General features: G+C 47.2%; 2 long non-coding RNA genes across 3 annotated transcripts in view; one reads left to right on the plus strand and one right to left on the minus strand.

Annotated features, from left to right (window-relative positions):
* LOC142924433 (uncharacterized) overlaps positions 1-19,383 on the minus strand; it is a 199,773-nt gene that overhangs the window by 177,041 nt on the left and 3,349 nt on the right. The window contains exon 2 of one of the 2 annotated variants that reach the window (XR_012941656.1): positions 15,664-17,903. This is a non-coding gene — a long non-coding RNA (uncharacterized LOC142924433). Of the gene's footprint in view, positions 1-12,718; positions 17,904-19,383 lie in introns of those variants that run through there. The other variant, XR_012941655.1, reaches the window with a different exon arrangement.
* Positions 694-9,516, plus strand: LOC142924434 (uncharacterized). Its single transcript, XR_012941657.1, has 3 exons — positions 694-1,015; positions 6,986-7,054; positions 8,120-9,516. It is a non-coding gene; the product is annotated as an uncharacterized LOC142924434 (long non-coding RNA).

A 19,383-nucleotide genomic window follows, 5' to 3' on the forward strand; every position in this document is an offset into this window, starting at 1 on the left:
ACATTAAATTATTATTATTATTACGATGAGCTACATATATATTTTAGGAATTTGTATTTTTTGCGACACTGGGCTATGTGTTAGAGCCACGTATCGAGTTGCACGCCTCACTCGCTGGACGTGAGAGTCATGAATGTATTAGTGCCGCTCAGAGCGGCACTTCGCAGGGAGAGATTGGGACGGGAGGGGGCTCGGCTCGATAGGATGTTGATGATCGTAATAAACAGCTCCATGGAGAAGTCTGAACGAGTCTTGGAAGAGCCGTATGACATCGCGTTAGTAGGAGTCTTGGGAGTGCCTAGTGACGCAAAGGCCACGGTAACGGCTGAGAAAAATCGGAGGCGAGCTCAGGGAGGCAATGCAATGTCAGAGACACGAAGCCAGCAAGCCGTTGAAAATCTGGGTTCGAATCCGGGCATCAGCCGCCAGTAATTGAGCTGAGCTCTCGTATGTCGTCGATGTAGTTGATGGTCTCCGTGCAGTCACCAATGACCGGTTTAGGAAGCTTCAAGCTTCTTCAGGAAGGTTTAAACATCTGACGAAGTTCTCAGCACGCGGAAGTGAAACGTCGGACATCGCGCTGAACAAAAACAGTCCGCGGTAAAAAAACAACCCCCCACCCCCAGAAAAAAAAAAACGCGTCGCAGAGTCTCGTGAACGCCGTTTCTCCCCCTCCCTCCCCTTCCAGCTGCATCTCCCGAAAACATCGATGCGCTCCTGCGTCGAGCGACGTGGCGCACGTGCGCGCGTCCGCCAGTGCGAACCGACGAGAGGGCACGTGCAGAAGCGCAGCTCTCCCGAGCAAGCGCAGCTCTCCCGAGCAAGCGCAGCTCTCCCGGGCAAGCGCAGCTCTCCCGGGCAAGCGCAGCTCTCCCGGGCAAGCGCAGCTCTCCCGGGCAAGCGCAGCTCTCCCGGGCAAGCGCAGCTCTCCCGGGCAAGCGCAGCTCTCCCGGGCAAGCGCAGCTCTCCCGAGCAAGCGCAGCCCCTCTCCAATGAAGTGACTCTCGCGTCTTAGGTAATGTGCCAGGACGCCCCTGCGTCGAAGCGATGCCCCCCGGCGAACATCACGAACATCGCGAACATCACGAACATCGCGAACATCACGAACATCGCGAACATCACGAACATCGCGAACATCACGAACATCGCGAACATCACGAACATCGCGAACATCACGAACATCGCGAACATCACGAACATCGCGAACATCACGAACATCGCGAACATCACGAACATCGCGCCCCTCGTTAATGCGAAGCGCGTGCACTCGGGCCGTCGCTTTTGCATACAGCAGAGAATTGAGACACCAACGTCCCCGGCAGTTAATTCGTTTAGGTCGAACTGAAATCCAATAACAATGTCAATACAGGGGGTGGGTGGGATTTGCTTTCATTCTTTTAATATCATATTCGTTTTCTGTAATCGGTGCGTAGTCGTATTTGTGTGTGAATGGTGGGGAGTGGTAGTGTTAGCGGTTAACGCGCTTGCGCTATGAACCCGACGACCCGGGTTTGGTTCCCGCTCACGGCCAACATCAGTGACGATTATCTGAACCGGTCCTGGGCCTCCCCTAGGTCGACTCAGTCTCAAATGAGTACCTGGTGTGGTGTGTAAACGTCGCCACTGGAGAGACAAAGGCGGCCAGGCGTGGTACTGGCCACACCACCGCACCCAATTGTCCGTGCCGGCTTTCATCGGTACTCGCTAACATAACTTTCCACAACAGTTTGTCCGGCTGTAGCGGACACCTTTGTATGTACGTGCGTATGCGTGGGTATGTCTGCACATTTCATGGGGGGGAGGATTTCAGCCCAGCCTCTCGGCTCCCATTTGACCCCTTCCCTCCTATCTCTCTCTCTCTCTTTCTCTCTCTCTATGCATGAAGATGTTTCGTTCTAGCGACCGGTTGCAAAAAAAAATCATAAAACGTGATTGAAAACGGGGGGCGACCGTCTCTTTTGGAGCAGCGAAGCAGAGCGATCTCTGGCAGCGAGCGGAGATTGAGTAGGAATATCGGCGTGTGCCAGTCACCCGTTGCACGTGACGGAGTGGTCACGCGCCACGGGACTTCCCGATCAGACGCTCGCCACTGTTGGGAAAATGGCCCCCGATCCCGAGAGCGTGCGAGATAGAGAGAGAGTAAAACCCGTGCCTTGATGTGAAGACACACGGGGGGGGGGGGGTGTCAGGAGGTTTGGTGTGGCGGCGCGGTAATGGAGCTGACAGTGAGCGGCGTTGAGTGGCATTCGTGGGCACGTTGAGATTATCTTCACGGCAGATTTGTTGTCGTTTTTCTTCTTCGGTTTACCTTCCGCATAAAATGCTCACCCAAAGGTAGGCAAATTGTGAGATTGTGATCATGTTGTTATGAGACGAGCATAATTCTATATGAACTCTAACAGCTAGCTGTGCACTGACAACCTTGTTGCGTACATGGTTCTAGAAGATAAGATTACTAAGTAATTTCTGAATTTCATGTAATGGTCTCTTGTCCAGACTAGGTAGTAAAGCCCTTCCACATGCCCTGCGTAATGCCAATCAATCCAAAATATTTAATCACGCAGAGCTTAATTAAGCAGATGTAAGTGAAAAGCAAATATAATATGATGGGGTGTTTTTGTGCATTAAATGGTGGCCACTGAAAATCTGTACAAACTAGTTCATGAACTCACTGCTATCTCCTGGACACCTCGCATCATACCCAAGTGTGTGAGTTTCCCGAATCTGCGCGGTCCATCAATCCTCACCTCCAAATCCCTGGGCTACAGGCGGGAGCCACCAGATACGGAACTTTAACCCTAACGGTCAAAATATCGCTCTCCGCTCAGCCCAGCCCTCAACCCCTCAGCCCAGCTCACAAACCCTTAGAGTAGCCCTCAACCCCTCAGAATAGCCCTCAATTCCTCAGCCTAGTCGTCAATACCTCAGCCCAGCAGTAAACCCCTCAGCTCAGCCCTCAACGCCTTAGCTTAGCCCTCAATCTCTTAGAGTAGCCCTCAACCCCTTAGAGTAGCAGAGTAGCCGTCAAGTCCTCAACCTAGCCCTCAACTCCTCAGCCTAGCCCTCAGCCCAACCCTCAACGCCTCAGCCCAGTCGTCAACCTCTCAGCCTAGCACTAAACCCTTCAGAGTAGCCCTCAGCCTCTCTGCTGGAGATCTCCAAGGAGCATAGAGGAGCGGGAAGTCACACGAGAAGGAAGAGCGAGCTGTGTTTGTATTGATGCCGGCGATTGCCACGATCATCTCTCGGGGAATGCGCGTTCTCGGCTGCGTTAACCGCCACTCGGTGGACCCATAATGGTCGGGAGTCGTCTCGACGATGGTGGCACTTTTTCCAGGATCAGTTTCTGGTTTTGGGGTAATTGTAATTTCTGCGCCGCAATTGAATTCGCATTCAATCGCCGCAAACGGAGCGGCGCTCAGTGTCAATCATTTTCATGCGTACATCTCCCCGGCCTCTTGTCGCAGTGATTAATTCCCTTTTGTGCTCGTGCCTGTAAATATTGCATGAGCCCATAGATGCTCGCGCATATATATGGCCGCATTGAGACGTGCGGCGGTGATACCGAACTTGTTTAGATGCCGACGAGCACCGCGCGCACGCGCAGGGCCTCGCTACCGCAACCCGGCCACGCAGAGGCCATCCGTCCTTTTTCAAATATCCTCTGTGCATGATCACTCACGCAGGGAATAAACGAAAGTCTGTAGATCCAGAGAAATCAGAGCCAATGTGGCGCCGTGGTGCTCTCACGGATTTGACACGTGCGAGTGCAGGGTGAAGGATTATTGGGTGGAAATTGTGGCAGTCTGGATAAAACGAGGACAAGCTTTGACAGCCACGCAGTCAGTGTTGTCTTTACGCCGTGCAACGTTTTGATGTGTGAAAGGTGTGAAGTTCTTTGGGGCCCTGAAATTAATCTACGTCTCATGCTCTGTGTCTGTCTGTGTGCGTCTTTGTCTCTCCCTGTCTTTCTAGTTGCCTATTTTTCCGGTGTCTCTCTGTCTTAGTATCTCTGCCTGTGTGTCTGTGTCTGTACGCGTAACTCCATGTCTGTGTGTATCTCTGGGATTCCTTGTCTCCTGCTGTGTCTCTCTTTCTCCCTGTCCCTCTGCACCTCGCGCGGTACACATTTTGATCTCTCTCGACGTCTATCTCGCCATATCTCTCCTGACCTTCTCCCCCACCCATCCGCTCATGAAGACACCCACCTCATTAGCCACGAGACCATGACCAGTCACATTCGCTCACACGGACAGGCAGGAGTAAAGCAAATAATGTATTGGAACCCACACACGCTCTCCTCTTCCCCTCTTTCTCTCCCACTCTCTCCTCCTCCTCTCTCTCTCTCTCATCCTCCTTGTCAGGCAAATGGACGCGACTTCACCTGCACACGCTTGGCGCTCATTTACAGGACGCGTGGCGCAGCGCGATACATAATTCATGGCGCGGCTCCTTGCCTCCTTGGAGCCACTGCCACCGGGAAAGGGGTCACCGCATTCGGGCGGGCGGCGATAATGATTATGTAAATCGCACGCTGACGGGAGGAAGCGGACCGTGCCTCGTTCGCCACAGCACCCCCCGTGCCCCCCCACCCTCGCCCCTCCCCCCAACTACCCATCCCCCAGCCCGGTACGAGCCGAGAAATATGTAAAAGCGAATCACAATTCACAGAGATGTAAAATACATACGCGGTATATCTAAGTGTTTTACGCGCTACAACGAGCACCGAGGAATATCCGCGCAATTATTTCAAGATTTACGCAACGTGGCGCGTTGGAGGTGTGCGACACACTATATAATAAGGCGTCATTCGCAAGCCTGTGATTTATTTTGCAATTTGGAATAATTTTACGTCTAATTTGTTCAGCCGTTAACGTAATATTGGGATTCGTGCTTAAATTGTGGGGGTTTCATATTTTGTGATAAATATATATTTTAAATGGCGAAGTTATTTTTTCTGCTTGATACAGTGGCGGACATTGAATATTCCTATGACAGGGGAGAGTCAATTCTTAGCACAATCAATGTTGGTTTTCCACAAAGTCGACCCCACCAGGGTCCTGCATTGGGATGTTTGATCAATTCTGTTGCTGCAATGAAGGTTTTACACATGAAGGAGGAAATCGGAGTACCCGAAGAAAACCCACGCAAACAAGGAGATAACACCGGGAGGTCCACACAGATGGATTCATGAGTCCACTTGATGTCATTGGCAGCGCATAGCCACCTTTCAGCCCAGCGAGTTTTGGGAGTATCGTAAATTTGCACCAATCCACCAATCCTCGACACCGACCCTTATGCTAAACGGGTAGACAATTCTAATATTCATCGTTATTTTCTGCTCTCGCAGATCAGCACCTCTCACATCTGCAGGAGAGATTAACACACATTCGGGCATCGTTGACTCTCCTTTGTAATTGATGTACCACAGCTGATGGGGTGAATTTTATAATGATAATACCCTTTACCCAGGAAAGCCCCACCGAGTCTCCTCTGGAGGGTCCTGCCAATCATATGGATCTTTGGCCAATTCCAGTAATAATGGTTTGGCATGTGGGAGGAAAATCTGAGTACTTGGATAAATCCACTATTCGTATGATGGGATAACACTTGAAAGGTCCACACAGGTATATTTAATAATCCATTGCTGTGCTGCCATCTCCTGTTTTGTTATAAGGTTATAGAGCACTGTTGACATGTGGTTAATTTTTTGTTTGCACTTTACAAAAGAAAATTTTGTCTCAATGCGTTTTCACCTCATAATACAATTAATGATTATGATAAAAATGACGCATTAGTGAAATAAAGAACAAGGTTGCAATAGAATACGTGTCACAGCAACAACAAACAAAGATCCCCCATATAGACATAACAGACTGTAGGGGCAAGTGCTGTAAGCGAGCACCTATGAATGCCGACACGGCACACGAGGGGGTAGGTGGCCAGCAACACGCCCGGTCGCCTTTGTATCCCCAGTGGCATTGTTTACACATCGCACCAGGTCCTCATTTATTGTCTGAGTCGACCTAGGTGAGGCCCAGGACAGGTTTAGATAATCATCACTGGGTGTTAGGTCAGAGCTTTTGAACATGTAATGTGATTCATCGTGCGTTGTTCAAGATAACTATCTGTTAGGCCTCTTTATCCACACCAGGAGCACACTTTTGTATATTCCCTGTATGTAATGTTTGTCACGTGTCAATAAAACTAACATGTTTAATTCCCAATGCTGGACGAGGCTGCATCAAGCGTCAAACCACATTTAATAAAGCCATTGATGACAGGGCTGAGACCATTAACCCTCCACACAAAACAAGACGATTTAATCGGCTGTGGCTGAAACCTGGATTGGAATCCAGGCCCACAACAGTATCAGCTCAGTACTCTAACCTACGATATGAACCCACGAAGCCACTTGGCTGGCCTACCCTCGGCAAATACGATCCTCATTCAAACTGTTCTGACACCCAAAGGTATTCGAACCCAAGTTCTCATTGTTGCTGGCTTAGTGCTTTGACATGTGATCCACCCAGCCATCTCCAAGTTTGTATCATGGTTCATAGTCGTTTGAATGCTTGTGTAGCAGGGACGAGAGGCGCACGGAGCTAGTGAATGAATGAGTGGTCTGTGGAATGAACAGCCCCTGAGAGCGTGCAATGTTGATCAGTTCCCTCCGGTATCGATTCCATTACTGTCCCGCTCGATCTGACGTGATATTTTAATTGAGCTTTGGTCGCTGAAACATTTCTTCGATTGCATATCTTATTACCGTGCGGACAACAAATTGACTTTCTCATTTTGGCGCCCGTACCAAACCACCCATCTACCCCCCACCCCAAACATACACACACGAAGGATACATATAGCCCGACACCATTACACACACACATACAAACTCTCCAATTTTCCACAAGACCGCCTCAAATGTAGGGCAGTCATAATGCGTGACTGTGTCAGACATAATCGGAGATGCATTTCATTTTAGGACTGGTGGGCGACGCTAATTTCCGTCCATTCACGCAACGCGGCGGGCGAAATGTAGTCACCACTGTCGGTGAGTTGTGTTTCTCACAGACAACTGAACACACAGACACGTACCACACAGTGCCGGATTATTCTAGTAGCAACAGGAGCATATGCTACGGGCCCCGCACTTTCAAGGGCCCCGCGCTAAATGCTTTCAAGCTATCAATTCCGGTTCAGTGATTCTGCACTTGCTCCATTACTTTAGTACTATACTGCCTTCAACTTTTATGAACGACTGGGTGTTTAAGGCAAGAGATTTGTCGTATTATCTGGCTGCATTGCAAATGAAAAAATACAATTACTTTACTATGCAAGTTAAACATTTATGTGTTTTAATATTTATGTTTTTTATTTATTTAGGACCCCCTTTATAACTTATGCTACAGGCTGCGCACTAGCTTAATCCGGCACTGGTAGCACGCACATACATATTAAATACACCTGCGATTTCATGTTCATAGCTTCGAGATTTCAAGATGGGTGAAACGGTGAACCATAGAGCTGGAATTGGATTACCAGGCACAGCTGACATCAGTGACGAGTGATATCTGAATCAACCTGCACTGACCAGCATGGTAAAGTCTGGTCAAACAACCCTCATGGCCGAGACTGCATGGAGAGGCTTCCACCAAGCAATGGATTGATAAAGGGCTGTAAAGTATAGACGTACATGTTAGATTGAATGAAATATGCTTAGCAAACCTGCATTGAGACCAATATGGGACATGCACGGCAGGATGGTTTTCGCATTCCGCTCCAGGTATTGTGAGATATTCTTCTTCGGGGGGGGGGGGGGGGGGGGGGAGGTGTTTGTAGCTCACCATAGAGTGGCAACGTTAGCTGCGCACGACATAGGGGCCACTGACAAAACTTTTTGTAAAGCAACTTATCGTGGGTATTTAGCAGAGCGATGCCAGCGACGTCGCTAAAACGTCCCCCGGACGTCCCCGGTGAAAAATTGCGTGATTTACTCAGTGGAGCCGTTATTTTGAGTCCAGGTTGTGTTTTGTAAAGACTAAAGACCGCTGTCATTCCCCCATCCCCCCCCCCCCCCCGCGTGACATTTATTGTGTGGCTGTGTCCTGATTCACAGCCACGCAGTGCAACTCGCTGCCTGCGCTGTGCGAGGCAACCCCTGAACGGAGGTAAATCACGGACACGTTTTTTTTTTACAAAGGGTTTTTATTTTATTTTAAATAACCCGAAATACCGGCGCCACGTCGCGAGTTATCAAACAAGCGGATGCTGCTCTCCGCTCGGGTTGCCAATCCTTCCGTTTTTCCCAGAATCGTCTTCTGTTTTTTTTTGTGGAAGTAGCTGTTCTGGGAAATCTGTATGTCTTCCCAAGACGGCACGGTTATTTAATAACTGACATACGCGATGCAATATTTTATTCATGAAATCATCAGCCAAAGGAGGGGATGCACCTGAAAGTACATCTACTCAGGAGATGGGTCGACGTTAACAGCTTGTGTGCCGGAGCTAGATGGATTGTTGCATTATGAAACATTTAAATTACTTGGGGAGGCCATCATCGTTCAACAGTGGATAGATCGTGGCTGATGATGAAAGCAGAAGATGAAAATCTTTCGCCTGGACTTGAAAAGGGGCAGAGAGCCGTTGGAAGCGATTTCCAGACAAGCAAAACATCAAAACACGGACCCAAAATATTGAGAGACAAACAATTTTTGAGGATTTAAAACGCGAATAAAAATAATTTATAATTGTTTAAAGGACGAATAAAAAAGGAAAGAGAACATACATTTGCAAAGAAGAAGAGGCTCTACCGGTGGTGTGCGATCATCTGCGATGACGCCGCAGATGTCTAAATGTCAGAGCCAGGAGTCGTGAAATGTGACAGTAAAACCCGTGTAAAAATCTTTATTGAGTGTGTGTGTGCTCAGGATTATCCATGCATACACGGACTCGCTGAGAGTGAGCGATCGAGGAAGAGAGATAATTTTCACTTTGCCTCCAGCAAGCCCTAGATGCCCCCCCCCCCCCCAGAGAGGAGGTGGGGATAGGGGAGGAGGTTATGGGATGGAGACGGAATACGTGGGCAGGACGCTTCGCGAAAAAAGAGAATACGGCCACAAATATCAAGCGCGCGCCCTAACAACGAGAATGGGCGATGCTGGCCGAGTGGTGATGATGTTACGACGCACGGCCCCTCCGCCTACTGATGAGCCGACGCACAGACACGAGTGCTCGACAAAACAAAACAAAAACGCATCCTCGCCGTGTTCTCTGCAAGGAATATCAACGCGGGCGGGATGCATGCGTAAATATACGGTACACCGAGGCATGCATCGCCGAGTCTCGAGACTTTTACAGCAGGGTCCTGCCAATACGTGGGGTGTTTGCCCAGGAGCATTAACGAGCGTTTGGCTTCATGTGGGAGTGAAGCAGAGTACAGTGCCCGTGAACAACCCGCTATGCAAACGAGGAAGGCATTGCCATCTCCTGGTCATCTCACAGCCTCGCGCTTGCAACACTGAGCACCCCCGGTGTCCTCCCAGACAAGCGAGCACCGGGCTGAACCCTGCTTATTTTCTGAGATCCTTCACACATCGGTCGCGTTTAGGGGTGATTTGGTCACAAGTGTTCATTGTACAAAGGCCAGCACCCTACTTACTGTACTACCCTCAACAGGTGGGTAGCCTTTGCTATACCTGCAGCAAGGACTGCGAGGTGGCTGTGTAACAATGGATTTGGTCCACAAATAGATTTGTTCCGCTCAATGGATTGCGTATTTCTGTGCATTGAGTCTATCTGGGGCATGCGTGGATACCAACATCCCAATTGCAGGGACCCTCCTGGAAATAGTGTCTTTGGGTAATTATCAGCCATTTTTGTAACAATTACTATTAAGTGATAATCTTTGCACAATCCACAAAACGCCGCATCCGCAGGGCTGGCTCGCAAGTTATAAGCGCGTGTCAACTCACACAATATTTCCGCGTGCGGCCACAACGGGGTTCGCTAATGAGCGGGTTTGTATGCTTACACAATGCTAATGACGATTACCGTGAGTTGTGCTTTGCAGTGGCGACATAATTAAAATGTCACTCCTTTGTTTAACAGCGGTGACCTATTCGGAGTGGTTTTAGCCACCTCCTCCCGCCGGAGTGGAAGCGAGTGCGAGGGCAGATGGGGGGGGGTGAGGATGTAAAAGGAGGGGAGTCCCTGAATGCAGCTGTGGTGTCTCCCAAGAGAGAGCAGGATCATTATCATCACCACCACCACCATCGTCATCAGAGCTGTGTTCATCATGGAGCAGGGCAGGTGGGGAGGGACGAAAACTGTTAACACGACAACGCGAGACTTATCGCGACTCCCGACCCCCAATAACCTTCTGCATAACAACTCCCCACGCATTCCAATGAGGCCGGGCCGAGAGAAAAAATTGATACACTCGGCAGTGATGTCGTTGGCTTTCGTGATAGGGGCTCGGGGAAACAAGGCGAGAAGGCATGTTTGATTTACATCAGCGTGTGTGGAGGGCTTTGTTTTTTTCAGGGAGCCAGAGGCTGCTTGTTTGCTATGCCCGGGACACGTTCCGTGCGAGGACACTTCACGTATTTTCACACAAAAATAGCCACACACGCTGCAGAGCAGTGTTCTTCATTGCAAGGCCCCGCGGGGCACTGGCGGCCCATGGTGGCCTTTAGTACGAGCCCCTGACGTGCAGCTCCCGACAATACACAAATGTGAAAAACACCCCATCGTGCTGTCAAACCCCCAATGGTTTTAAATGGATGGCAGTCCTCGCAATGATGATGTTCCATCGGTGACAGTGCCTCCTCCCCTCCTCTGAAAATTAGTGAAGAACCACAGCTGTAGATGGAATAGTGCCGCGGTGTCGTGGTTCCTACACTGGACTTGCAATTCAGCGGTCGACTGGTTCGATTCCACCTCCCGGCGCAACAGTTGAAATGATGACCACGTTTCTTAAATCCGTCCCACTCCTGTTCACCCCGCAGCACGATTCATTGATTGATTGATTATAGTAGAGGCCAAATTTGGCCTCTACTATAATAGCGGCTTCTAGTGGAAGGCAATTGCAGGGCTTCACCCTTAACCTTTTTACAAAAACAATCTCTAAACCCAACTGCCAGGAAACACCCCGCACGGCTCCCCAAAAGCAAATACCAAAATCGGTGTAGTGTCGTAGGTTCAGATAAGCAATGAAATAGTAACATTTTTTCAGTGCCTACCGAACCTGTGCAATACGTTCACACGGACATTTGCGTGTTTATTTTTTTCAGCACACGCGCGTCTCTGCATATTTGTGTTCGATTCCACCGGCAAAATGGAGGCCGCCTAAACGGGGCTGCGCTTTACCGGCTTCGTTTTTCGTGGTATTCTGTTCGGCACCTCGAGTTTCATCTTTCCGTGTTTACCGACCAGCAGATGCGTGCGAGGCGAGCGTGATGAATTATGCCGTTCAACGTCAACAATATCAACCTGTCCGTACACGTTCTCAGTCCTAATTCACTTTCTAGGTTAATTGCGTTAAGTATAATGGGGGTAAAAAAAATCGTTGAGAATACTGTATATAACTCCCATGCATTTACGGTTAATATAACATTTTCATGGAGTGTATCAGAGTCTGCCATTTGTTTGAATATGTGTGCTGTGAAGGGCCATTGTCCGAAACGTTAACTGTTCTAAATGTTTCCTTTTAAGGCCACACGAATGTGTTAAGTTTGTTGTTATTTATGTTTGTGAACCACTGTCAATGTATTCACGAATTCTCGTGACAGCAAGATGGCACGCACAAGCATCTTCCTGTCTTTTTACAAATTGTATTCCTGGTGTGCTATGGGCATCGCGTCACAGCTGCGCAACACATGTAATTAAACTTCCCCTGAAAACCCATTCCAGTGGCCTTGTTATCTTCACATAGTCGTCGACGCACCTACTTACGCACTTCTGCTGTGCGATTGGTGTTTGTTGCATGGCAGTTAAAACGATATATTTTTTATCGGTGCCAGAATTTAGCCAACTTAAGTGACAATTTCAATCAATATTTGCATGCATGTTGAACTTATTTCGCACCGTACGTAGCCAACCATGCTAATCAGAGGTGCGGGGGAAGGAGAACAAACTAAACACAAAAAGCAGTTTTAAAGAAATACGTTTTCAATCTAGATTTAAAAGCGCATAGCTCCAGTGGCTTCCCAATATCGGAAGGAAGAGCGTTCCAGACGGCCGCAGAAGCGCATCTGAAAGCGCGCGATGCAGTGACCGTCTTTGTTCGACGGTTGCGAGGATGACCGGAGTTCACGTGACGGTTTATGCTCCTCGACAAGATCAACAAGGCACTGTGGTTCATTTGTGGCAAGAACTTTGTGTGTAATGAGTGCGACCTCATAATGTATTCGTTTGGCAACCGGAAGCCAACGCAGCTCAGCGGTTAATGTTGGCCAGGTTGAGACCATCAACTCACTGTCCTTGAGAACCGAGGTTTAATCACGGGCGCCTGAAACCCAGATTTAGGGTCTCGGCAGTGCGGCTCAGTGCACCCCCCCCCCCCCCCTGAGTCATGCAGCCACCTCCTCACCAACCTTTTTTTTGTCAAGTGACACTTGGGCTGCAGCAATAAGAGGTCCGCAGTCATCTTCAGTCTGTAATTTCCCCACATTTGCAGGCGGCTTAAGGAGGCACAAAACCCACGAAGGCGAGGATGAGAACAGAAGGAATCTTTACTTATACAGCAAAACGTTTCAATACAATCTAAGGACCAGCACAGTGCAGACGCCGGCCTGCAGATATGCATGCGGATTAACACTCGCAAAGGCTCAGGTGGGAAGAGATTGATTAGATTCCCAGCTGTTAAAAAAAAAAAAACAGCGTGTCTACGTGCTTGCTATCGGCAGTTTTCAATTCCTGTTAATTTATAGCTGAGAAACGAGTCACGCGTGAGCCGGCGTTGCCGGTGTATGCACATACACCATCGAAACTGTGTCAAATTCCATAATGCATTATCAAAGGAGCTCTGGGAGGATGAGTAATTGTCGGACGGGGAAATGAGTGATTGTTTTGCCTCTGTCTCTGCTAAGGCTTACGGGCAGTCAGAATGAAACAAGGCTATAGCTCAGCCTGCAATGTCACTTGGGGCATGTGCGGGCTTATTAACTCATTAATAAATATTGTGTGGCGAAATTAAGAATGCTAAATCTGGTCATTTTTCCTTCATATAACATTCATTCTCGGCGTGACATAAACTCAGCTTGCAACTCAACACACGCGTTTGGCACCACGCGTCACCGACGTGATGCTGGTGATTTGCACTCGCATTGATTTATATTGAGGTCAAGGTCACATCCAATGTGCTTGCCATCGGCTCCTTCTGATGGACGCTACAGCTTTCGAAGTGTTGTACATTATAACAAAAATAATTATCTCAACTTGAAACGCATCACAGAGTATTCTGCTCACATCTTGAAGAGAGAGAGAACAAGGCAGAGGCATGAGGAGGAACCACAGAGAAGTGGAGAAGGCAGCCACGCAATCAGCCGCCGCCAAATGCCCCCACATCCCAAAACTCTGCAGTCCTAATTATATATAGAGGTTTTGTCGTCAATTAATGAGTGTTTACGTGTGGGAGAACACCGGAGGACCCAGAGAAATCCCATGCGCGTGCGAGGGGGCAACACCCAATGCCATACAGATGGAAAATGTGGGGTCCAAATTTGCTCTACCGCCTTCTCCTGGCAAGCCAGGGTATAGCGCCTCAATACTCACGGGAAGGGAGGATCACAGCATGCATGTGATCCACCAACCCTTGCCAACACAGAGCTGGATGAAAGGTGTGCGCAACTACAGCCCCACTCATGTTATATTTCATTTGTCTATCTTTGAGCCAGCCTGCTATAGCAATTAAGTAAACTATAGTGTAGAGTCGAGTGCATTGATGATGATCTATGGACTATCGGTGACTGAATATTTTCATGCTGCCCATCCTTTGGGGGTCTTAGGGACATTATTAGTCGCTTCCTATTCACTTACTTTTGAGTTGAATGTTGGAAAAAATTATCGAATAAAAAAATGCAGGGAACATGCAGGAGGCAAGAGCGGACTTAAACCCTGAAATTTGACAGATAAGTTCTGACTTTCTACAGTAAGGGAAAAAAGTATTTGATCCTCTGCTGATTTTGTACGTTTGCCCACTGACAAAGAAATGATCAGTCTATAATTTTAATGGTAGGTTTATTTGAACAGTGACAGACAGAATAACAACAACAAAAATCCAGAAAAGCGCATGTCAAAAATATTATAAATTGATTTGCATTTTAATGAGGGAAATAAGTATTTGGCCCCTCTGCAAAACATGACTTAGTATTTGGTGGCAAAACCCTTGTTGGCAATCATAGAGGTCCGACGTTTCTTGTAGTTGGCCACCAGGTTTGCACACATCTCAGGAAGGATTTTGTCCCACTCCTCTTTGCAGATCTTCTCCAAGTCATGAAGGTTTCGAGGCTGACGTTTGGCAACTCGAACCTTCAGCTCCCTCCACAGATTTTCTATGGGATTAAGGTCTGGAGACTGGCTGGGCAACTCCAGGACCTTAATGTACTTCTTCTTGAGCCACTCCTTTGTTGCCTTGGCCGTGTGTTTTGGGTCATTGTCATGCTGGAATACCCATCCACGACCCATTTTCAATACCCTGGCTGAGGGAAGGAGGTTCTCACCCAAGATTTGACGGCACATGGCCCGTCCATCGTCCCTTTGATGCGGTGAAGTTGTCCTGTCCCCTTAGCAGAAAAACACCCCCAAAGCATAATGTTTCCACATCCATGTTTGACGGTGGGGATGGTGTTCTTGGGGTCATAGGCAGCATTCCTCCTCCTCCAAACACGGCGAGTTGAGTTGATGCCAAAGAGCTCCATTTTGGTCTCATCTGACCACAACACTTTCACCCAGTTGTCCTCTGAATCATTCAGATGTCCATTGGAAAACTTCAGAGGGCATGTATATGTGCTTTCTTGAGCAGGGGGACCTTGCGGGCGCTGCAGGATTTCAGTCCTTCACGGCGTAGTGTGTTACCAATTGTTTTCTTGGTGACTATGGTCCCAGCTGCCTTGGGATAATTGACAAGATCCTCCCGTGTAGTTCTGGGCTGATTCCTCACCGTTCTCATGATCATTGCAACTCCACGAGGTGAGATCTTGCATGGAGCCCCAGGCCGAGGGAGATTGACAGTTCTTTTGTGTTTCTTCCATTTGCGAATAATCGCACCAACTGTTGTCACCTTCTCACCAAGCTGCTTGGCAATGGTCTTGTAGCCCATTCAGCCTTGTGTAGGTCTACAATCTTGTCCCTGACATCCTTGGAGAGCTCTTTGGTCTTGGCCATGGTGGAGAGTTTGGAATCTGATTGATTGATTACTTCTGTGGAAAGGTGTCTTTTATACAGGTAACAAGCTGAGATTAGGAGCACTCCCTTTAAGAGTGTGCTCCTAATCTAAGCTCGTTACCTGTATAAAAGAGACCTGGCAGCCAGAAATCTTTCTGATTGAGAGGGGGTCAAATACTTATTTCCCTCATTAAAATGCAAATCAATTTATAACATTTTTGACATGCGTTTTTCTGGATTTTCTTGTTGTTATTCTCTCTCGCTGTTCAAATAAACCTACCATTAAAATTATAGACTGATCATTTCTTTGTCAGTGGGCAATCGTACAAAATCAGCAGGGGATCAAATACTTTTTTACCTCAATGTATGTATACTTGTTCATAAAGCCTGTCTTCGCCAGGCAAACGTGTTCAACAAGTATAATAATTAACCTGATATGAATTTTTTTACAATTTGTATCTACGATTAGATAACAACTTCTTCAAAAAAGTGCATTTTCCGCAGAAAATGTTTTTGACGACTGTTTTTGACGATTCAACTTCTTATATTTAATTACAAACCCATCGGAAACCACTCAATTTAAAAATTCCATTCTTCTTTTTTCGAAAGAACAACAAGTTATGAACTTAATACTTTATGAGGGAAAACCCTATCTTTTACCGGTTTCTAATTATTCAGATTTGAACATAATACAATTTGTATTTTTTGCGTTCAAAACCGCTTCAATTCGAAATATCTCAAAAACAAAAGATTTAATAATATTTCAGGATGAAATTGTATTTGCTGTTTAACGCTCTATCAAACGAAAAAACCCACATTCGTATATTTTGAACGGTTTCTCAATGACACACACAAACATGTTTTTGGGCACTTAAAATCGAGATTTTGGGGCCTTAAAATGAAAAATCTCCGATTTTCTGATTGTTCCTGTTGTTAGTGTCCTAAACGCTATGTACCAAATTCCAGTGTTCTACCTTGTCGGGAAGCACCCTTGAGGTTTTTGAGACATAAATACAGCTTAAGGTCTTTATTTACATAGATACACTGTGCATATAAAGCTACCGTGTATATGAATGTTTCATGCCGAAGGTGAGCAACATTGTGAATGTGCGCATAATGACTGTAATATGATCAGGGGCAGGGCTTAACGACTGTGAAAATCCTTTAATGAATACATCAGACAACATCTCTCGTGGGAGGGGGTGAAGGCTTCCATGCAATCGTCCACCTCATTAAACCCCCTAACCTCCAACCTCGCATACAATAACTCGGCACTGCTGGCCTACGAGGACTAAAGAATTAGGGAGGTGGGGGGGGAGACATTACACACGAATTAGCAATATAAAGTCCTTCTTGACTGATTTGCTGCAGGTAAACTTCCGCCAACTTGCACCTTGTGGCACAAACAGAAAAAAAAAATCATGGGCAGGAAGCCGTGGAAACAAGTATTTTGACTCTACCCACTGCAGGATATCTTGAATGTATAAGGGGTGAACACACAAACGCGCACTTGCAACACAACAACAACAACAACAACCGCCATTCAACACTAAGTGACGGTGACGTCACCACGACGCTTGTGCCAGGCCATGTGCACCTTGAGGCCACGTGAAGTGTCGTACGCCCGCTGGCAGGAGGTCATCTTGCAACACACGCACATGCACACACACACGGGCTGGCTTCGATGAAACAAAGAGTTACCACAGAGAAGAGAGATAGGTGGAAAAGGGACAAAGATCTCGTAATATTTCGCAGGTGTCCGTGGTATTTTCAAAACACGAAACAAAAAGCGATGATGATATGCCTGAAAAATGTTATCCACATCACATTCACAGTGAGTCAAAAGGTGTTACGCTCTATCATCGTCGTGCCCATGATCATTATCACCTGCGGTATGTCATCACAACCATTATCGCTGCGGCTGCTGTGATTATATTATCACCACCAATAAAAACATTGTCACCATAACTGCTGCCGCTACAACCACCATCGACATTCACTGGGCCTCAACACTCGTATTCAGGAGAGTCCTATATTGGGATCATAATCTTTACAATATACTGGAGGAATCCGATGAGCTATGAAGCTCTTTTTCGTAGATGTCCAGTCGGGGCGGGTCAGAAAGTTACAACAACTACAACAACAATGCTTGGCCAATGTCATAATGTGGTAGGACATCGGAATATCCAGGAGAAATCCCACGACACATACAAAAGGGAAAACGCTCAAATCTCCACGCAGATAGACTCAAGAATATACTAACGTACTGCCATCTCCTGGCCACCTCAGAAACGAACGTGGGATGACGTTCATCTTCAACGATGATCCCCGGAGCCCCTCGTGATGGAAATTCTGCAATGCTCGAGAGAACAGTACTCACTTCCACCACTCATTGCTGGACACTTTACCGACCCCGGAGGAACGATGGGCTGAGTCACGACCGCCCGAGATTGAACCAAGAGCTCTCGCCAAAGTTGTCCGTACGCTAATTGTGATTGTTGAGAATTCAGGTGCCACTGTAAAGCAGAACACGCAAAATCACTGTGCCACTTTAACCCATCGCGTATATTACAGCGTAGGCGTACAACAGCCGGAGACAATTAATAACGGCCCGCGTGCATTTCGGCAGTGCCCTTCGTTAATTAAACAACGTCGATGGTACACTTATTTATTGGCTTTAAAGGAGGGCAGCGGAGAGATTATAAGCAGGGAAATTAATGTATTAGTTCTCAAATAGTCAAACTTGCTCGCCTTATTGTCATACAAAACAAGCATGTGGTTATGTATAGTGAATTACAATATATTTAATCGGCTTATTACGGTGACGCTGTGGCTCACCATGTATCCTTCTGTCTCATCATATCTCCCACATATGCTTCTCAGGGTGTGTCTCGCAAGACGCATGCATACATTTACATATTAATATATACACACACAAATTAAATAACTGTGTACAAAGATCCCCCGTATAACCTTTAACAAACTGTTGGGGCAAGAGTTGTTAGCGAGCGCCAATATAAAACCAGCATGGCACATTTGCGGGTGGTTGGGTCAACACCACGCCCGACAGCCTTTGTGTCACTCGTACTGATGTTTACAGTCACGAATACAACAAAGACAAATGTAATGATTAATTTCACGTGGCGTCATTCATGCAAATTGCATCTCGCAATCACTGAGGAACCATTGGCAAAGTTGGGTGGCCCCTGGGCCGGTACCAAGGGAGCGTCCGTTTTCAGAGGGGGCGTGGTTTCAGTGGGAGTGAGCACACAGAATTCAAGTGATTTACGGGAGGCTTGAGCTGTATTTGAATTTTTAAAAAAATTCCTACTCTTCACAGTAGTGTTAATGAGATTTGCATGTGTATGTTGACGTTGATATTATTCATATTAAAAGTGAGGGTCTTGCCTGATTCTAACGAAATCTCTGTGGCAATCACATCAATTTGCGGCCCGATGTCATTCGTTAAAATTACACGTTCCTGTTGTGGTGCCAATATATCCACAGGACAATAATGCCATTGTTAAGGTTATATTAATGTATGATCGTGCTGTGCAATGCTGCAACGCATTGCCCACTGTTTAAATAGGCACAGCTATTGTGATAATTAAATAGGTTATGACGACAAATGCCGTTAATGCCACCACAACTCGCCTTTACTTATTTTATTTTTGCCAGACCCTGTTGCAAAGCAGCAGTTGCACACTAAACATCTGACTTACAAGTCCTGCCACGTGTTAACTATTCACTTTTTTTTATTTTACCAGGTACGGTCCACTGAGCTATACGTAGCTCATGTTCAGAAGCGACAAGATCACAAACGATAGCTCAAAGAACTGGCTCGTGCAGAAATTCATAGCAGCAAAATACTCTAAACTCACGTTTCTAAATGTGGAGGGAAAACCCGGAGGACTCGGAGAAAATCCACGCGACCACGCGGAGAATATGCACACTCCACATACACAGGCGTCAGGGTCGGGATCGAATGCACGACCT

The sequence above is a fragment of the Petromyzon marinus genome, chromosome 13, assembly GCF_048934315.1.
Source record: "Petromyzon marinus isolate PM22_M1 ecotype Great Lakes invasive population chromosome 13, UKy_Petmar_22M1.pri1.0, whole genome shotgun sequence".
Lineage (NCBI taxonomy): Eukaryota > Metazoa > Chordata > Hyperoartia > Petromyzontiformes > Petromyzontidae > Petromyzon > Petromyzon marinus.